This window comes from Grus americana, chromosome 5 (assembly GCF_028858705.1).
Source record: "Grus americana isolate bGruAme1 chromosome 5, bGruAme1.mat, whole genome shotgun sequence".
Taxonomy (NCBI): domain Eukaryota; kingdom Metazoa; phylum Chordata; class Aves; order Gruiformes; family Gruidae; genus Grus; species Grus americana.
In genome coordinates this window covers 8,211,464-8,232,369 of record NC_072856.1, presented here as the reverse complement: position 1 = coordinate 8,232,369, position 20,906 = coordinate 8,211,464, and the positions used below count along the sequence as shown (strand labels likewise).

Here is a 20,906-nt window from a genome sequence, read left to right as displayed (position 1 = left end):
CATCATGACTGCAGCTTATAAGAAATTATATGGGTATCTGTGACACAGAGTAATATATAGAAACCTGTCCTATAGAGAAGGCAGACTTGATAGATCTCTTCTTGTATTTACGTATTAATGCAATCATAGAGGACGTTTTCTACAGAAGATGCTAAAGCTTGTTGAAAGACGGTGAACGGTAACTATTTTAATCTTGGTTCCATTTAGTAGGATTCTGAATAGGTCAATTGATCTTGTAATGTTGTAAACAGGTTTTCCTGTCTTTATAACTTGGTCACCTTCAACATCCTTTTTTTCAGGGAAGAGGGTCTTTTTTTTTTTTTTTTTTAAATAATTGTCTTTACTCTCGATGCTTTATGTTTCACTTTTTTCCCTGAACAGCTGAATCGTATCATTTTTGTAGTCAACCTGTTAGATACGATCCAAACTTAGCACAGTACAGTCTTTCTCAAAACTCATAACTGGGGGAGACAGAGGAACGAATATACGAACATTCAAAACGATGGGGCGCGTATTGTCTGAGGTATTTCAGAGCATCAGTTGTGGGTTTCTTGGCTGCGGGGAGGCTGGCTGGAGGTCTGGATTTATTGGGAACGGTATCGGGGCTCTTGCTGGCTTTGCGACAGGTATGATCTCACCCGTCGTGTCAGTGGTTTAATAAGCGATGTGGGACTTGCAGGATTTAAGGGGAAGGTCTGAGCATAAAATTGATCGTGTCCGCGTGTGTGCAAACATATATTTTATTTGGATGTGAAATAATGTACATTAGCTGTACGGTTTAATGAAAGGTAACTCATTAAGCTGTGGGTTAATCAAACCTGTAAAATTACAGCTTTCATATGCGTAATACATCAGGGGACAGTTTTGCTCTAATGCCATAAGATCGTCTGGTGCATGGGCCTCTTTCAAACTCTGATAAAGACGGTCTTTTCTCCATTACACATCACATTTACTCCTCTGAGATTAGCTTTAGGGATATCGATTTGTGGAAAGACTTGTAAAATGAGTCTCTGAACTGACGTTACATATTACAATTTTCAGAACACAGTTCTGAAGAGAAACTGCCTTTTCCAAATTCAGCTTTTTTTGAGAGAACGCTTTTCACGATATCACGTTCTTACACCTGGGTACAAATTTGAACCACAAATTAGAGGGACAAGCGTTCCTATTTCTGAGCGCTATTTATCTCACAGCTATAAGAATTACAGTTGGGGCTGATAACGTTGCCTTATTCCTTAATGCCATAAAGAAACAGCTTTGTTGCTTTCCTGCAGGAAGAGAAATATTAATTTGTTTTAAAGTAAATAACAAGATTAGTTTTTCACACTTATAATCTTCAGTATTAGTATCAATAATTATAAAACGTCCATCAGTGTAACCTGCTAATCCTAAATTACTTTTAAAAGCCTGTTGTTTAGCAAAGTCTAAATTTCCAATTTTGTGATAGGCAGACACGTGCATATTGATGTATAGATACGTACAGTAAGGCAGAATGTATTCATCTGTAAACGGAGCTTGCCTATTTGTGTGTCTTAGCAGCTTTTACTCTAACATTAGAAGATTGTTTATGTAAGGCCTTTTCCACCACAGTGTACCACTGGATGATTTCTTGAATTCTATCTAAAAATAAACCATGCACTTTAAGTATGCTAACCGATACGATTTTTTTCATCACTAAGCAATGTATTTTTCGCAAGTACGTTTGTTTGTATTCTGAAATTGGAAAAATCCCCTCATGCAGCATTCCCGTAGTCGGATGTTTACAAGGGCATAAGGAATATAAAACAAAGACAATTTTTAGGATTTTGTTAAGATTCATGTTTATCACAGTGTGGACAAAAATGCAAAAAGAAGCATTTTCTTATCCATTCCTGTTACATTAGAAAAGTTCATGCCCTGCTCTTAGCATTTTCCAACACAGCTGTAGAGTAGTTTAAAGCCTATTTTTTAAATAAGTGATGCTCAATTTGTCTTTGATGATCCGCATGATTCAGGTGAGATGGGAGCACGGTCGGGCCCTTATTTGCATAAAAATTAATCACAGAAAAATGTAAATTGATAAAATTTTGCCTGGCTTTTCCCCCCTATTCGAGAACCCATGGATGGCTCCCAGAAGCAATCATCTCAGTATGGTGCCACATTGGATGCTATACAAATGATCACATTTGTGTTGAATACTCACTCATTTAAATGTCAGCACTGATGGGGCGGTACATCACTAGAAAAAATGAAAAATAAATACACAGCAGCTGAAGACCATCAAATCTGTGGGCACTCTTTAGAGATATATGATCTAATGTGAAAAAATTGTAGATTAATTATCCTTTTTCAAAATGGTAATTGTTTTAGTATCGCATCAGAAAAAAATCTGCAATTTATTTGGAATCAAACAAAAACCAGTAATGTTAAATACGTCATTACATCATTGTGTTTATTAGAAGGCTACAATTAATTCCTGAGGCTCCTTTGGTCTCCAGAACTGCATAAAATGAAACAAAAGAACATTGCTATTAATTTTCCAACGCGCTCTAATCCTGCAAAGAACTTATCCAACAAAAATAAAGTAGTAACAATTCAAAAGCACAAACTTTGTAGTCTTATCCGCAATGTATTTTTTTATTTTTCTAAACTACGTATTTGCATGACGTTGCTGTTGTATAATAGCATCTCGCAATCCTTAATGAATTCGTCATCTTTTCCAAGTAAGGACATAATTTTCCTTATTTCATATACATGTAACTGGAGCACAGGTATTGTAGAAAAATTGCAAAAGCTCCCAAGAGTAGGCAGCACAGAATCCAACCCCTCTAAAACATAATTTTATATTAGAGAACTAAACTTGCTTCTGCTTCCTTATGGTGTAAGTTTCATATGGGAAAATAAATAAATTGGGTACCCTGGTTATGGCTCCAAATTTGTGGTTTTTAACTGAGCTAAATCCGGCATAGACAGAAGAAATGGTACTTTACACTTTTTTCTTTTTTTATCTACCTTCTGGCTTTAAGAAGCAATCTCTAGAAAATTATAGCAACACAAGGACTTCTCTAATTTATAATCATCGGTAATAGGTCAGCCACAGTGCATTAGATTAGTGCATTAGATCTTCGGGGCTGGAACGCAGTATTTCAGCAATGCACCCTGAGTCTCAACTGAAAGGACAAATTTCAAAAGCCATTTATTATGCCTCTATTGGAAGGTTTTGAATATTGGTATAATTAACATTCTAGAATAAAAAGAAATGTTTTTGCTCTTTAATTTTTTTTTTATTTAGAGGAATCTGGCAGTAGTTGCATGTGTGAATTATCAGGAACGTGCCCCCAATTTAATTCTCCTGCCTTTCCTTCTATACCATTTACTGTGCCAGTATATTAAAAAATGTATGTAATGCACATTAAAAAAAAAAAAAAAGCCTTACCATCATTTCACAGAACTACATCTGGGTTTTTGCCATTAAATGCAGAGCAATAGTTCTACTTATAGATAGAATACTATTTTTTTTTTTGTCTTTTGTCATTGAAGTCCGTGATTCAAATCCTGGCTGCACTGAAATCAATGGGAGTTTTGCCCGTGGTTTCAGTTCAGCAAGAATTTCAGTAATGGTATATATATTATTTATTTTCTGAAAATATAAGGTAATTGTAGTTTTGCATGTGAGCGATTGTATCTATATACCGTAAATGATAGTGTGTGGGAACAGAATATCTGGCTGACGAAGAAGTCTTGAAGGGTATCTGATAGCACAGGTGAGAATGCTGACTTAGTGCCTTTTGTTTGGGGGTTTGTGGGGATTGGATGGATGGGAATTTAACCCCATACTGGAGGGCTGGGGATTTTTTGAGATTACTGTCCTTTACATTGTTCATGTATATGGCTGTCAGTGTTGGCACTGTTGTATCCTTATTTTTCCTTTATTTCTGTTGAGCACTTTAGATGCTTTTCTCCCCACTGGTCTATTGGGCATACAGATTCCTTCTACGTTGAACCCTTAAATATTGATTGATATCAACAAGTGACTACATACGTAATATGGAAATAATCTGCAAGAAAAAGCAGTTTAGACTACACGCAGTATGAAGGAATAGGGGTGCGTGTGGAGGAAACTGTGACCAGGAGCAGGAACGTGACTGTCTCTCTCCCTTGGCTATATTGGACTTCTCTAGTGGAGGTTAACTCATCGCTATGGCAAGAAGTAAAAGGAAGATCTCAAAAAGCAATGGCCTTTCCTAAAGATTTTTTTTTTTTAATAGGTAAAAGGGAAAGGATTTTTTTTCTTTCCTTCTTCCTCAGCCCCTGCATGTAGAGTCCAGAATACCTTACTTAGTCAAGAATATTTGAAGAGAGAGAGATATATAAGTAGCATAATAAGGTATGTGAAAAATACCACAGCTTACAAGTGGAAGGGAAGTATTAGTTTCAATTCGATTTCATGAAATGGCTACCTTTTATACATATTAAACATAGCATATCATTTTGATGAATGGGTTTATTCTAGCTTAGATTTCTTAAAGTCTATCTTTTCAAGCCTAATACAAAAAGTATCTGGATTTTCCACAGCCCCTACAGTTCCTGCAGACTTCTATGCTCCTCATTAAAGTCTAATTACTCTTCACTACCGAATTCAGAGTGCAACTTTAAATACCAAGGTTTGAAAACTTTAGTCTGTATTAAGCACAAAGAAACTAAAGATGGGAAAAGAAAAAAAAAAGTGCACTGCTCTCTGCAAGCTGAATAACTGAAGGAAAACATTTGTCCTTGGCAATAACAAAGTCCTAATCTCTTAATTTTTTCATACATCTTTATTAAAGCCACGCTGATTAGGCTACTTTAAGTTCACCAAAGTAACTATTATATACAGTATCATATTCAAATTATATACTGCACTGCAGTTTGCTTCATTGCGGTGTTAGAATATAATTGTCTCTTGATGGAAGATGGAAGGGTCCTCTTTTTATACCTTAAAAGCTTTGATTTTTAATCCTCTATTTCATGTCTGCCTAATTCATGTTACTGTCCCCATGTAAGGGGGAGCCTGCTCAGAAAATATGGGAGATAAGTGGTTGGTGGGGTTTTTTAAAGCAGTTATTTCACAGCTGACTTTAAAAGAGTTCATCCTACCAAACAGGTATATCTATGTCTTATCCAGAGTGCTTAGGCTCAAATCACCAAGGGAAAAAATACCGCTCTGAAATGCGTTCTACTGTCACCGAAATCAAGTCCAAAGCATGTGGTTACCCTGATGCTCTTCATACCCTGTCATGGGTTCTCTGATGGTCTTTTATCCCCCCCTTCCTCTGGCTGTTGTGAATATACATACCCAGCATGGCTTGTGGAAGTTTTTTTGTTTGGTTTTTTTTTTTTTATCATTATCAGGAAGACAGATTGCATGTAACTACCTCCTCCTCTTTGAAAAGGAAGTAAAGGGAAGGTACTGTGAGCGCATCAGGAATAGCCATAATTCAGAAACAGGCTAAAAAAAGACGAACACAAGTCTAACAGGGACTCTGGCAATGCAAAATCCCAGCAAATTATGAATGAACACTGTAGCTGCTGGAATATAACAAACCACTCGCTACGGGCGGGTGGCTGCAGTAGTTATCTACTTGTTTCCCCCAAGCTACTCAGTCTGTAACGCTTCCCCCTCGGAAAGTAGAACTAGATTAAAGTTTTTTAGTAATAAGTAGTCTAATTATATGAAATAAGAATCATTGAAAAAAATGGAACTAGGAGACAAAGGTAGATTATTTTTGTTGTTGCTCATTTGCCAGGCACTGAAGACTGAAATAAGCTGGTGGTAAAATAGTCTGGAAGGACAGCCTAGATATTTTTTCAGTATGTATCATAAACTATAAACACAAATCCTCCATGCCCTGACTAGGACCCTCAGAAGTCCTCTGCGGTCCGTTTCATATGGTCAGGTACACTGAGGCATTTGGTTTGGGGTTAGATGTCAATACTGATAATATGTTTTAAAGCAAAAAAAATTAAAACTGGTAGGAGCCTTCTCCTTTCTAAAATAGCCAGGAAAACTCATAATCCTGATTACGCTATGAGTACTTAGACGGAATCAAATGGAAGTACATATCGATGATAGAAGTTCCTTACTTCCAGTAGGAAATTATATTATAGATGATTTTGGTGAATGATTACTGGGGAGGTCAATGTATCTTAACTAACTTCAGCTACTGACTTTCCGACCCTCAAGGCCAACTCCCTTTCTCCCCTCACACGAGGCAAAAAGCTGTAGGACAGCTACAGACCACACAGCGCAATGCTCTCTGAGGACTGTTATCTTGCTTGAAAAAACAATCTGGCATTTTCTTACTTTGGATATGGTGTCCGTCATATCAATCCGCAAATTTCAGTACGTTCACTTAGAGAGAGCTGGATACCATGAAGGGGTCTTAGCTGGTGAAGCCGATTCATCTTGCTGTTGAACAAAAGTCATGGACGCCTTCTACCAGCACAGTAATAATCGATACTTCTCTTCTTTTTCTCTTTGAAAGATGCAATAGTGCAAACAAACTCAAAGAAATCAGCCTGGGCTGTATTAATTCCAGCCAGTTTGTGATCAAACGTCAGCAGTCTGCTAGTGAAATTTGCCAAACGCCTACTATGGCTCTGCTAACTGGAGCAGGTGTTTTCAAGAGGATCCTTTTGGATGTATTGTCCCAATGTGGCTGCATAGACTGTAGTCAGCTACAGCTAGGCTCAGCCAAATTCAAAATTTGAAGTTTGATTGCCATGGGGAAATTAGCCCACACTCCAGTTCAGTGTGTTTAAATGATTTTTAAGTCAAAACGTTATTGCCAGGAGATCCTGTCTTTCAGACAACAGGGAGATAGTACACCAGTGCAAGAACTCCAGCTGCTTTTGTCTTAAACAGCAGCCTAAATAAAAGGACTTACTATGTGCCTGGTTTTTAAATTTTTATAATTCAAACGTGTCAGATTTGCAAACGGTACTGTGTAGTTACTTTCTGCTAATTACGTGCTGTCTCACGTTGATGCCATACACCTTCTCAAATCACTAGCCTCTTCTTAAATTTGAACTCAAAATACCTGCAGTGATTTCTTAGCAGTTTTTTAGTCGCATGCAATTATCTTTCCCTGTTGGCTTTTCTCTTTTAGTGTCCCTTAACTGTTCAAAACAAGTTCATATGAAGTTAGACAGGGATGGGATGTGTGATATCAATCGCTGTTCCCAACTGCCGTGTGAGAACTCGCTCTACCTGCTAATTGGGAGACCGTTCTGTGGTAAGGGCAATTAAATATGCCGTGGTAGGCTCAAAATATTGACTTCACACGGGGAAAGTAAGCTAACACGTATGGATTTATTATTTTTTATTTCCAGGAATTTCAAAAGAATCCTCAATTTCACAAAGGCTTGATTTAATGAAGTATGAGAATGTATTTTCTAGTTAAAGTAAATTTCAAAACATGGGTGAGGATTTTTCTTATGGTTCAAACAAAAACATGATCAGAGGTACTGTTACTAAATAAATTTCACACACATTAAGCCTGGAAATAAAACTCTAGCACTTTGTTTATAGTTTGCCTTGAGTTTTGTGATTTCCATATGCATACCTCTGTGTGAAAGATTCAGGGAGACCTGCTAGCTACTCAAAGCATGAGTAATTTCATTTCACTCAGACAACTACTAAAACAAACAAAAAAAAACCAAAAAACAACCCCCCCAAACAGTTGTAACCCCGTAATCTGTGCTACACTGAACACCCAAACGATGTCAGCGGGCAGGAGCTGTGGTTCGGCAGCTGGAAAAGCGTTCGCTGGGAAGCGTTGTGTGAATCGCTGTCTCCACCTAGTGCTCCCTGCGTGGAATTAGACTTCTAAACCCTCAGTGGCAGGAGACACTACAAATAGAAGAGATTCTGTAATGACAGAAAAAAATTGTTGCGCATATATCGTTACTATAACTGCAGTCGCTAATTCATTATAGTTTAAAATATCTCAGCTTTTCATTTGTAATGCGCAAGGTTTATGAATTGGCCATAAAAATTTGGCAGGTGTTGAAATTTGCCAGCCTTGTAGGGGTTTCTGCAAAGAGCTTTTGGCATATGTTCATTAATATGCTCATTATTATTAATTAATATTAATAATAACACAGAAAACTTGGCAGAAACTTCACAGAACCATGGAGTGCGCTTATTGCTATTGTCTGGTTCGAGACCCTCTTTCTAGTGCTGTCAGGAACAGAAGAAACATAAAGATAAGGACTAATTTTGAGCTGACGAAGTATGCAAATCAGTGAGTGGCCAACACATTATAGGCAGTGCTCTGAGTCAGGAGAAATGGGGGGGGCAGTGCAAAACTTAGCTCAAGGAATTAAACTAATGTGATTACACTACAACAGCTTCCTAACAGTGAAATAAATATATTCTCTTTTTTTTAAACATTTTTTACTTCAATACCAGGTTGAAAAATTCATTGCAAATTCAGTGTTGCCTACGTTATCTCCTCGGCCTACCTAAGAAACCTTCAAACCTGAAATTGTTGTGAAGCAGTATTCGTTCCTATAAAGCATCCACAAAGCATAACTTCACCTTTCTCCTTGGCTCAAGAGAGACTATTTTGCAATAATTCCAGAACTAACAGAAATATGAAGACAAAGAGTGACTTCAATCTGCAACGTATTTTAGACTTTTAGACACTTGCGATGAATTCTTACTACAAATTCCAGTCTTGACTCCGTATACTGAACCTACCACAAGCAATTAGCTTGTCCCCTGGTAAGGAGTTAGAGGTGCATATATGTGTGACTGATGGACTCGTGTGAAATTCCGTGCGTTGATATGCATCCCAGCAGACTGTATTATTTAGTGTAAGAGAGGACTGGGAGCTGTTATAAAATGGTATAGTGCTTTAAAAGGCTCAAACCCAGACTAAGCGTCATGATTTTTTTGGTGGGCATATTGTAAATTTTTAATTGTGAAAGTTATAACAGTGAGGAAAATTCATTATAACTGTAATTTTTTATCTAACCCATTTCTATCTCTTTGGATAATTTTAAACCCATGTTTCTTTCTCATTATGAAACTGTAACTAATTTATCTAATCTTGCTCAAATTAGATATTGTCGCATCTCACCAGTTTTGTAGGACACCTTATAAACTCATGTATCTTAAATTAAGATTATAAATGTTTTCTATGAGTTATAATAGGTAGGTTAAATAAGTCAAGATGAGAATAGTACTGAATTGCCTTTTCTCATTTAAATCAGACTTTGAGCATTGTTTGGGTCTAGTTTTACGGGTTATTACATAAAATATGTATTAAGCGGAAAGGTTTTGTCTTTATATTATCCAGATATTGGAGACAAAAACTTTGGAACAACTCTGTTTTACTGGGTCTAAGCTATGACTCATCAGGAATGTGTAATATAAGCCTCTGAGTGTTATATTAGGTACTTTCCTACATCTTCCACAAAATGAGCATAAACTAAAAATTGACATAACTTAAAATAATTCAAATAATTTGCAAGGTTCATTTAAATCCCTGAGTCTCACTGTACTGTCACGTGGACCTTTGGGTTTGTCCAGGACTGTCAGGTAACGATACGTGGATTAGTCTTCATTTTGTGTGGGCCGAGGATGCAGCTGTTTAATCCTCTTGCAGTCCTTGCCAGTCTCCTGGAATGAAACGTTCAGGTCAGAGGCCCTTGCATTCCCCTTCCTGGAATTTGAAGAAAGCGCTGCTCATTTTCCACAGTAGGTTTGAGATGATAACCACAGGATTGTCTTCTACCGTGTTTGTGACTGCTGCTTCCTACTGAAAACACGTACAACATCAAAGTTTGGGCAATCTCCAGCAACCCAGTTTGGCTAACGGCTAGCTCTCTGCCTTTCTACGTATTGGAAACTCAGGTATATGAATTAAAATCCCCTGACAGAAGTGAGACGGGGCCTTTCATTTCTGCCGCCTGAGCGTAGAATTGCTTATCTACCCATCCAGCTGTATCCCGTACGTCCACCTCCTTGCGACCAAAGTTCTGAAGCGCTGATAAGCGCCGAGCAGCAGCCTGCAGCTGCTGTCGTGAGGGCGCTGCTGCGGGGAGCGGCTCCAGCTGCTGCGTGTTGGAGGAGCGCGGCATCTTTCAGCTGTTCCCTTTGGTTTGATCCGCGCTGTTGCAATGTTCTTTTACGAGGCTTTGCAAACATCCTCTCACCCCTTCATCCCATGTAAATGTCACAGCAAGCGTACGGGAGCTTCTTGAGGTTTTTCTTTGATATTCGCTAGCAGAAAGTAGTTTAACTGATATTTCCTTAAGATCCTTTGTTTCAGATTGTCTTTTAAACTTAAGACGATGTTAAATTAACATGATAATTTGACTATCGTTCTGTTTATTCCTCTACATCTTTCTAATACTTTTAAAAAGTTTGAATGCCTGGTGTCACAGACAAATTACATTTTAATTTAGAGATCTTATAATTTCTGAGGATTTAATTGAAACTCTTACACGTCTAAATTACATTTCAGCAAAGAAGAGCGAGACTATTAAAGCCTGCAGAATTCCACAGAAACTTATGGAAGATAAGGAAATCTCTCTATTAATAAAGAACATACCTCAAAGAAAAATATGCCTCAACTTGAGCTTTGATTGCAGGGATTTCAAGGTGATCCAGGATGAGTAACTGAGGTACATCTAACGCTCAATGAACTTTTGTGAACCTGAGATCTATACAGTAAAGAATCTGAAGCGAAAGTTTAATGTGCTGAATCTGTCTGTAAGTGGTCAGGATAGTTGACATTATGAGAGAACTCTGGCAGAACATTCTATTAAGTCATTTAAGATAAAAATCAAATATAAATTTAAGCACCTACATGAAATTGCATAGACTTTCATGAAATTTCTAAATCAGTTCTAGATTTGTGTATCTAAGAATGAGGGGGTGCTCTTTTAAATAGGTACTGTAGTTAAAGTATATTATGATATTGTTAAATTGTTATTCGTGGTACTTCAAGCTGATAATACACGAGCTGATGGTTTTCTTTACTATACAATTTCATATTTATTATTTAACATTTACTTTAATATTTGCTATTTAACACATTAACATTTATTTTAATACATCATATATTTTCACATCTCAGTGGTCTATAATGTCAAGAAGGTATTTAAAGTGAGGTTCAAAAATGAAAGCTCAAATGCAAGACCTAGATCAAAATGCGATGCGTGTTCTTGCAAGTAAGTTCAGGTGCACGTGATCAGCCGCGGAATCCGGGTGCTGTTACAGTTCAGGTTGTTTTCGATCTGTGGAAGCCGTATGTGAACATCCCCTTCAGCACGTAACGCAGACTTCAAGCTTCAGAATCCAGACTTTCAATTCACCCCCCTGTCGTTTCACAATACATCTGATGAAAAAAAGGAAGAAAATTTAACTACTTAATAAAAACCCTTCTGTTGTAATTTTCTAAGATTTAACTATGTTTTTAGATGGCTGTGAGGGGAGAAGCATGAAGGGACAACGAAACCTGGTCAGTGGATACATTCCAAAGCAGAGAATCCCTTGTGGAACAAGGTAACATACACGTTGCTCACCCTTCCAACTGGAGAATTTAATGCAGTAATTGCAGCACAAGAAGAAACAGCATCTATGGTAGTTCGTTTAGTTTATGCTAAATCTACGAAGTGGAGTGGGTTTAACTTGCTGTGCGGACATATCACGTGAAGGTTGCTGTTTGAAAAAGAATAAATGAAAATAGTCTGTGGTTTTGATAAATCACGAGCAATGCGATGAAGTTTTGAGATTTGCTTTACTGACCTTTAATGCTGAAATGCCACGTTTTCAGAGACGGTTATTTCCATAACAGCACGATACTGAGTGTGCAGCTCTTTAGAGAAACTTTTTTCAATGTTCACCTGTAAATCAGATAAAGTCACCGATAAGTCATTCTCAGTCATGCTGCCATACTTTTTGCAATTAACGATCAGTAGGTGCAAGTTGGAGTGTTTTAGGGTGACAAAACCAGACTCCAAATGATGAAATTTTTACAACTATATTAAATCTAGACTTGATAGATTAACTTCGCTCGATAAAATAATTAATCAGGAATTGAATCAAAAGTTGTCTGCTTGAGTAGGTGACTGTTATCTGTCAGGCTGTGTAGTTTTAGTAGCCTTCACATCCCAATACATCTGTTCAAACAGAGGTAACGAAAATTACACGAGGGGAAGGGATGGAGACAGTAATAATTTATGTATGCTCAATGCTCATTGAAGAAGGAGGAAAATGCCAGTCACGTCAAAAACTTTAAAATCACCAAATGCATTTCTTAATAGTACTTTCTACCAGGGATGTTGTATGGTCACCTCTGATCATAAAACTAGAAGGCAAAGTGTTCTGCAAGACGGTGTAACCCTAATCCTGCAGAGTCGTAGTGATGCTTGATTTCTGCAAGCCAAGGGAACTCTTCACGGTAGTGATGTTTAAAAGGCATTTGCGGTGTTTGCAGAATGAAGGTCAGACATATGATGTAATAGATCTTGCGGAATACTTATTTTGAAACTTCAGATGGTTTTGCATGTTCGTTACTTCCAAGGTTGAGAAGCCAGAAATATTTTTCTTTGTCAGCCTGTGCGTTCTTGTATATCGGATATCATTGCTCTGTATAAACGTTTGCAGCATACTTGTGTGAGGTTAACTTTGCATACACATGGTGTTCTCTGCAACACACTAATAAGTCAAAGCAGAAATTGAGAAGGTTTGTTGAAGCAAATGTATCAAATTCAAATACTGTTTTGCTCTTTTACTGAAAGCATTTTTATTAGCTGCATGAAGCACTGCTCATTCTTAAGGGCCCATTCACTGTGGAAGTCCCCAGTCAAGAAGTCTTATTGCTTTATGCCTGTGAAACTGCAAGTGTGATGTAATGGAGACAGAGACAAAAGCAAAGCCGTCAGCTGTTATTGGATGAGATAGCACAAATGTGTTGAAAGGACAATAAGGCGACGGTAATTCATTTTAATAGTGGTATAAAATTAATTTCTTTGGACACAGTTAACTTGAGTACGTCTTCAACTAGAAAAAAAAATCAGTTATCCATAATTTAACCAGAAACTTACTCCAAAAGCCACAGTGCAAAAGTCACCACACTTTTATGTAATGAATTCATTTCTTAGTTCAAACAGACATTGAAAATTACCCTTTGAGGAGATCTGACCTTGTCAATGGCTTGCAGGTGCATAGTCTCTTCCTTCAGGTCCCTTCTGTTCATTTCAGAGGTGACTTCTGGACTTCTGAGCTAGTCGATGCCTTCCTTGACATAGAAAGTGCAAGTCATATATAGGACTTGGGAGAGGATTTTATTATTGAACTGCTGGCTTGAAAATTAATGGGTTTTCTCTCATTTGTAGCTTTTGGACAAATAGTTTCTCATGTCTAGCTGTCTTGGTCAAAACTAAGACAACATATTTGTCATTGTGTTTTTGGCCATGAAAAGACTAGAAAGGCTAAAATAGGGGCTCATGTGATGGTTTTATTAAGATTAGCTTTGGATCTTAATAAAGGTGAGTTTGCAATACTTGCAGAAACATGTGAATTATTGAAATAGCTGTCCTTGTGGGCAATTACCTTATTCTGTAATAACTAACACACTGGCAAATGATTTAATGATGACCACGAGGACTGTCCTGTTAAAGGGTTTTGCAGACAGCCATTTAAAATGCTCATCAACTCTAAAATAGTTATTTATATATCTCTTAGCAAAATGTTGAAAACTTATTTGATCCACTATATATATATATATATATGATATTTTTAATCTGGGAGATGCTCCCCCCCCCATTTTACATTGTAATTTTATGTGGAAAAGGATAATGTATATGCCGTGAAAAACTTGGATGTAAAGAATAAGTTAAATACATTGTTTCTCATATTGTTAGCAGAGATGTTACCTTTTGACCTTCTTTTGAGATTTTTTAGAACATTTGATGCTTCTGATAATAGTTTAATATTACTTTCTTCACATTGATTAAATACACTTCATACATCACTGAACAATGAGTAACATTCAAATAAGGCTGTCCACTGAACTGCCTGCAAAAATGATAAAGCAAAAAATTAATCTCCAAAGTAAAGTCAAGCCTGAAATTGAAATCTTTGACGCATACATTTCATAATTAGTTCACTCTGCTATATCTAAAATGCAAATACAGTGCTTTTAAAATAATTCAGATCTTCTTGCATGGAACATTAATGAATTGTTCTAGCTTCTGCACCTCTGACTTCAACAGATTCTGGAGTCATTTGACTTCGTTGGGCTTTTTGTTAAGCTGCTAAATTTTCTTTTTTATAGGTCACTTAACATAGTTTTCCTTATCTCTTGTGTTGCTCTAACATTTGCTTCAGTCAGTGGACCCACCTACATGTCAAGGGAAAAGAATTTCACAGAGTATGTGCAGAATCAGGGTATAAGGATATAGCCGAAAAGGTCCCCCCATTGCTCTGTGAAATCAGCCACTTGTGACCATTTTTTAATGGTCCAACTGCTCGTAGGACTATTCTCTAAACTAGAACACTGAAATTATCCTGTCATGGGAGATTTTGTTGGGGTTTTCTTGCACGTGTGCGTAGTTTTTGGTTTGTTTTGTATTTACATATTTTAGCTTGGGTCGTATTCCTCAAACGATTTACTTGGTGACCACAGCAGCATTAAGCAGGTAGAAGCAAGTGTTTGAGAATGGGCAGAAAAGTTGTTGCCACACCGTGTCTTACCAGAAATCTTCTGGTAGGTACAATGCTCTGTTTGCATTCCCACAGCAATGATCTTGAGTGGTAACATAAGAAATAGGACATATTTGTTGTCTTTTGGCTTTTCTAGGCTTCACTTGCATGGTGGTTTTCAAGATCAAGTTTTGAACGTATGTCCCTGAATCTCACTTAGGCGTCTACATCATCCTCTGGATCTGGCTCAGTTCCTGTTTTATGTGAAAGTGCTGACTAGTTATCGGGCTAAAACCTTGCAAGATGTTGGGAACTGAAGGGTTAAGTCATAAGCAGTATCTGGGTTGAAATAATAAGTAGATAGTAGTATTCTTTGTGTGCCACTTCTAAGACAATAAATGGTGACGTTCAAGGGTGCCAAAACTGCAAATAAATGATGCAGCTTCATTGATGAGCTGAAGGAAAATAAATTTTACCTTTTCCCCCAAAGGACATGATCATCTTCACCATACAAAAATAAGTCTTCGGAAGAAAATGTTAAAATTCAGCTTAATAATAAGGAAGGTCTTCATTTCATAACATCTAAGCAAGAAAAAGAATTACTAAAAGACATTTTTAATGCTTATGAAACACCAATGTTCTCATATATTCTGAAAAAACCCCATACATAAGCTGATTAAAGCAGCAAGCCAAAAGACTGACTTCCACTCAGCTACAGTACAAATACGCTATCTTACTTTACAGGTCTGTTTCTTATTTACCCTGGCTGTAAAACGAGCATTTATTTCACAGATGTTCTCCTGCAACTTAACAAAAACCGTCTTCAAGATGGTGGAAATCTATGCACAGCAGGTGGTATAAAAGTGTAACTCTCATCATCAGTAAGAGAAAAGGTGAGGATACCAACAGAGTACGGGCACAGCAGAAAAGTAGAATGAAAATATAGCATGGGTAAAATAGATTCAGATCTCACTTATGATGAACAACTATAACAATCCTGTAATTTTGCTAGTATCTGTGTCTCAGGATTAGTCTTCAGGTCTGGGGCTTAGGATATAGACAGAGGAAAAATGGTACAATCGTAACTACATCTTAAAAGTTCAGAAAGCGTTCTGGAGAATGTGAAGTTGGGATCAACGTTCCGAATGATCACGCTTCCTTCACAAAGTAAGATTCATACTGATTTTCACATGATAATACAAGTTTATTTTTGTCAATACTCTGGCAAAGCTAACCCTTTACAGTGGTGACAAAATAGTGTCTAGCGACAACTGTACGTATGTTTGTATTCACAGCTAGTTACAGAAATACAAGGCAAGTACAGCTGGAGCCAGACTTCCCGTGGACAGATGTTCTAATACTTTTGAAGAAAAAATTAAATAAGGAGGTGCAGGAAGAAACAGAAGAAAAAAGTGAGAATATGGAGAACTGTTTAGATCGTTATTTGTAAGTAATCTGGAACTGTCATATTAGCAACTGCGATCCATAAATTTTAGCGTACCAGGGAAAGATATACAAAATACTTTAAAGGCAGATATATATACATACTGTCGTGGTATTTCTTCAGTCACTAGCCACAAAAGCTAGTTTTCATCTAATGAGACTAATCTTCCTAGACTGTCTTTATGGTTAATACACTAATTCAGTGCCCAATGGATGAATCGTAAGAGGAAACTCATTTTTGCTGCTTGGAGGTTAGCTTCTGTAAACTTAGTCTTTGTGAATAAAAGCCTCTGATGAGACCGTGCTGCCCATGTTTGTGAACAAGGCATTTTGCTCGTGCCTTTTGTCATAAACAAAAACCAACAAGACCGAGCTGGCATCAGCGTTGAACTATTTGTAGCTCTTCTGTGCTATCAGTTTCACATGCTAGGTGCTACTGTTTGTCAAATTTTCATGAAGTTATAGATCAAAAACTAGAGGGCATGAAATAAGGCATGGTCTGGAATCCAGAACTAGGGGAAGACTAAGAATAGGAAGGATGCAGATGGGGAAATTAAAGTGGGCGATGTTTAATCAGAAAGAACTGAAATAAGAGTAGAAAGGGATTTTAAGAGAATGGGTTAAACTTGCACTGATGACAGATTTTTGCTTTCCTCTCGTGAAATCTAGTTTGCTCCATCTCCTGTCCCATCAGATGTGTCTCTGTAAGAATTCAAAAGCGAAGTTTTAAATGCAGATGGTTGAGTTTGAAGGACCCACAGTCATCCTAAATGCAACCCAATTTCTCTAGCCCTCTATACCTCACACAGTACTTGTGTGTGACTTTTATTGGTAAAAGAAGAATATAGTGCAATCTGACCTGAGAAATTAGAAGTGTGCAAGCTGATTGGAATAAACTGTGAATAAAGCAGAAGACTGTAGATGCCATACATCTTATTTGGAGCTAAAGGATTATTGGTTTGCATGGATTTTTTGTTTGTTTGTTTTTTTATTTTGTTGGCCAGTAACAGATTAAATGTTGACCCTAAGTATCTGAGTGAAAAAAAGAAACGGGAAAACGTTAATATAGAAAAATGTAAAAGTTTTTTTTTAGATATTACATATTAGAAATTTAGAAAGAGCGCATGTTAGAATAAGATTATCATTCTTCCCAGGTTCTTCTGTATTGCAAATTCTAAACTGTTTCCGCAACAGTCACCTCAGGTCATTTGTTTCATTACCACATCAAGGTAAGAGTCAAGGATTTTTAAGTAACAGTGACAGCACTAAATGCACTTTTTTTCCTCAACAGCCAGATTATTAGCCACCACAACAGTTAATCTCTAACAATTAAAGAAAATCGCCCTTTGCTCAATGACATAATTCTCATAAATCCTTAACCAACTTAATTATTGAAAAATAAAAGTATCATGCTTGTTTCAACATTTTGCCATGTAAATGCATTGAAACTCATTAAGTTACTCTAGTGTGAAACAGGAACAGCCCAGCTTTTTCTGAAAACAATTGAATTTTTGTGGTGGGTTGACCTTGGCTGGAGGCCAGGTGTCCACCAAGCTGTTCTATCACCCCCTTCCTCAGCAGGATTGGGGGGGGGGGGGGGGGGGGGGCAGAAAATAAGATGGAAAAAAACTTGCGGGTCAAGATAAAGGCAGTTTAAAAGCAAAATTCTCACGGGGAAGCAAAGGAAAACAAAAGATTTATTCTCCTCTTCTCATCAGCAGGTGATGTCTGGCCACTTCCTGGGAAGCAGGGCTTCAGTATGTGTAGTGGTTGCTCCAGAAGTCAATCGTAAATAACGAATGCCCCTCCTCATATTTCTTTCTCTTAGCTTTTCTTGCCGAGCAGACGTCATATGGTGCGGAATATCCCTTTGGTCAGTTTGGGTCGGCTGTCCTGGCTCTGTCCCCTCTCAAGATCCTGCCCACCCCCAGCCTCCTGGTGAGGGGGGATGTTGGAGAGACAGCCTTGGTGCTGTGCCAGCGCTGCTCGGCAGCAGCCAAAACCCCGGTGTGTTACCGACACCTTTCTACACAGCACAGCGCTGAGGGGCTGCTCTGGGGAAATGAACTCCCCCTCAGCCAGACCCAACGCAATTCTTACCACAGCAGGGATAACGCAGAGGGCAATGAAATTGGTTGAACAGTAACTGTAGAAAGTAGCTGCACTTACTCTGTGGAGCAACAGATGGCAATATTTTCTTATATGTTAGGAGAGTTAAATATAGTATCTCACTCTATAACAATTACAAATCGTATATTGTCTGTTATTGAAATCCAGCATAACAATAATTTTTGAGAAACTCAGTGCATGGTCACCTACGGATAAATCTTCTTTTTAGAAGCAGATTCCACTGCAAAACCTCCTCTTTTACATATCCAGAATTTAAATATAAAATCATCCTAAAGTCTTTCCCTTCTAAGGTCACACTCTGAGTTTAATTACTGCATGGCCTTTGAGCCATGATGGGAAAGAACACCAGGAAAAAGATGCTCCCAAAGGAACAGTGTTAGCACAAGGGATTTTACCTGTTTAGAAAAGATGCAGCACACAGGTCTGCGAAAGGTGAAGAGGCTAATTTTGCTGCTTGCTGAAAAAGACTCCATAAATTTCCTGTGCAGCAGCTGCACGCGTACTTGGCCTTCGCGTGCGAACGCGAGGAGGTAGCTCGTAGCAGAACGAGAGACCTTGCACTGACTGCCAAGCCCTTGGAGTGCCGATAGAAACACGTGGCAAGCTATCAGTCCATGACTTCCTTGAATATTCACTGGTAGGTGCCCACGTGAATTGCCATAATTTCTGCTGGTCTGTCCATAAAGCAGACCAACTGGGAGATCAATCTTTTAGCTAGTTTTTCTCCAGTATTTAAAATTAATAAAAAGTGGGCTTCTCCTCCAACATAGAGAGGATAGTAAATCATAAGTGGGACTATTACTGCTCCGCAGACAATGTCCTGTCACATCAGAAACTATATCGGGTTCCAGTTCCTAGAAAGGAGTATTCATGCATTAACATGCTACTACTGGAGAAAAAAAAATATATATTTACACAGTCACACATATATAAAAATTAATCCTTAGAGGATATCCTGAGTGTACTATAGAGAATGAAAACCCTGCCATTCACTGTAGAATACATATTTCACCACTTTGCATGAGATATTTCTATACCTTTTCTTTTTCTTTTTTATTTTTTAAGCATTTCACATACAAAGTCAAACCATAAAGCAGGTTCTTGCTTTTTAAAATACAAATACTCCTGGCAAGAAAATGTTGGTGAATTTGATGGTAGAGCTGGATCTTCAAAAGATGAATAAGAATCACTTGAAGACGATGAACTGCTAAAAATCACAAGACAATGACATCTTTATTATTTTTTTAATATTTACCCATCCAGTTCCCCTTCCTCTGTTTTTTCTGTTTTTCTTTTAAAATCCAACCTTCCTATCTTATCTCCTTGTCCACAAGTATGCGTTATCCTTGCTTTTCTACTTTAGTTCTCATAAGGAAGTTAGAAACCTGGACTGTAAAAAGTAGATGCTCTGAAGACTAATGTTTCTATGTAACACTCAATATTTTAACTTCATAGAGCATTTTATCCACATGAAATTCAGCCATTTATTCGGACCTCAACCAAATCCCTCTGCAGGATTTAAGAAAGAGCAACCCAGCAGTTTGAGTTCAGAGACCAGCACGTTACAAACCATGCCTTCCCAGGCTCTGGTTTTGGGTGTGTGGGACTCTGACCCAGATTTTAGGACTAAGGTTACATTGCTGGAAAAGTCACCGGATGATAGCAGTCACAGCCGCTGTGGAAAGAGAATGACAACTGGAAGTGTTACCTTGGTTTGTGTTTTAAGACTGTGTTCTGCACACAAATTCTTTTTATTATTTCTTAGAAAATGAATGCAACTTTATAGATGGTTGTCCAGGTGTTCTTTATTGTGTTTGAGAAAGAATTGGGTTTAATGCTTTAACAGGGCCTCAATATTCTTCTGTCGTTTCCTTACTTTATTAGCCACTACTTCCTGCAAAGAATCTCACAAATGAATTTGAAGAGCGCTAATGTCCTAGTCTAATGACGGATTGCTTTCAAGACTGATCTCAAGGAACTTTCTTCCCATCCAGTGAATGAATCACAGTCATTCAATAGTGGACTGTCGGACAGGTACGTGAAGTGCTTTTTGCTTTAAAGCTTTCCTAACATGAGGAATGATCTTAAGACCACAAAATCATCAAATAAAAATACGATACTGTTCTAGAGACTCAGATTAGTATTAATATAACAAACCCAGACACTGTGTTCTTCAAAACCAGAGAGAAAACATCAGCATGTGTGCACCATTTGCCTTTAATCACAGAGACATACTGAACATGCCTGAAATGCCAATAGGTTTATAGATTGCTCTGCCGTTTACTACTCTCTTCTCTACTTCTTTCCCGTAAGAGATGAAATCCACAGCAGCAGCATGACAGGAGATTCATTAAACCAGGCGCTGGACCCATGAAGAGAGAAACTCCATCTTTCTGCAGTAACAACATAAATTCAAAGTTGGTTTCTTGAATAGAGCAAAGTGACTCCAACAGCAGCATTCCCTCTGCATCTCCCCTAAATCAGAACGAGTCCGCAGCACTGAAGAGTTAGATGTCCAGGGCTGTATTTTCGAGTTGTTCTATACATTTCGGATAACTGACTTTTCATTATATCTCAACTGGTGCAACCTTTTTGCATGAAAACTAAAATCCAAAGAAAACTCAGCAGAGTTCACCTTGTTTAATACTCATTC

At 37.8% G+C, this 20,906-nt stretch overlaps 1 long non-coding RNA gene across 1 annotated transcript; it reads left to right on the top strand.

Annotated features, from left to right (window-relative positions):
* Positions 1-10,511: 10,511 nt before the first annotated feature.
* LOC129207042 (uncharacterized) lies at positions 10,512-16,086 on the top strand. The gene is made up of 3 exons (XR_008577354.1): positions 10,512-10,653; positions 11,452-11,536; positions 15,976-16,086. It is a non-coding gene; the product is annotated as an uncharacterized LOC129207042 (long non-coding RNA).
* Positions 16,087-20,906: the final 4,820 nt, after the last annotated feature.